At 34.2% G+C, this 1,175-nt stretch overlaps 1 long non-coding RNA gene across 1 annotated transcript; it reads right to left on the reverse strand.

Annotated features, from left to right (window-relative positions):
* Window positions 1-214: 214 nt before the first annotated feature.
* On the reverse strand, window positions 215-938 carry LOC107045390. Its single transcript, XR_001461427.1, has 2 exons — window positions 729-938; window positions 215-604 (listed from the first exon to the last, which is right to left on the reverse strand). It is a non-coding gene; the product is annotated as an uncharacterized LOC107045390 (long non-coding RNA).
* Between the last annotated feature and the right edge of the window lie 237 nt (window positions 939-1,175).

Raw genomic sequence — 1,175 nt, forward strand, 5'->3', positions numbered from 1 at the left:
AAAAATGTAATGTTCGTGTCTCACATCAGCCCAGTTACACGGTTTTTCCACAGCTTTAATATTATTGTATAAATCGCGAAAAGTGAATTTTAGAGGAGTGGAATCATACATTTTTTATTTTATCGGATTCTGAGACATGTTGATTAATTGAGTACCTATAGTTTCATAAATAAATGAATAACTTATCTATACAATTAATAAGTCCGATTATCAGAGAATTTTATCTACAATTCGTACGTCTTATTCACAATTTTAACATTATATTAATAACTGGGATTTAAAAGTAATAATTATCGTCATTACATGAATATGCCTATAATTCATACGTCTTTTTTTTTACAACTGAGTGTGTCTATCCACAAGGGCAATTTAAAATTAATAGTTGATATGATTGGAGGGTTATATTTACAATTCATACGTCGCATTAATATTCCGGCTACTGTTTCATAGTTGCAAAACAGTATTTGCAAATTATATAGCCTGATTTTCACTTCGCCTTCAACTCATCTTTAGAGAAGGTTTATGTAAAAAATTATTTATTCCGTAACCCATTGTAAATGTGATGTGTCCAGATGATCACTGCACTTGCCAATGGCTGCGATAACTGTAAGGGAGAAATAATTGAGAACGATACAATGGAGAATATTTCTATTTATCATGAAATTTGTAAAAATCAGCGAATTTTGTTTGCTTGAATAGAAAAAACGGAATAACAGTCGTTTACTAACCTCCATTCATAGGTTGTCAACTGGATTTACTCTTCTTCATTATTCCCAAACACATTTCTCACTTCGTTAGATCACATTTCTCGAAATATCACAGTACTATGAACGTACGATTACGGATATAAATCAATTTATTAATTCAACAAAATTCACTCTGTTCATTACATTAATTGTTTAGGCCCACTTTGCTATATTTTACCCCTCCCGTCGTCGTGCAACTGGGCGATTGAAATGCCACCTACAGCACTTGAGAAGCCCGGATTGTGGTTCCATGTGCCATGCACGGAGTTCGGCCTCCTTACCTCTATTCTTCATGGCCTCAAACGTCCTACACTAAAATTCCCAGAGTGGGAGCGATCTCCGAAAACAAAAATCACTAGTAGTAGGAATGTGATGTCTTAACGTTGAAATTTATAGATGGCGCTATTAATCGGCCATAATAGTCCGCGA

Source organism: Diachasma alloeum, unplaced genomic scaffold (genome assembly GCF_001412515.2).
Source record: "Diachasma alloeum isolate Michigan unplaced genomic scaffold, Dall2.0 Dall_scaffold_00922, whole genome shotgun sequence".
Lineage (NCBI taxonomy): Eukaryota > Metazoa > Arthropoda > Insecta > Hymenoptera > Braconidae > Diachasma > Diachasma alloeum.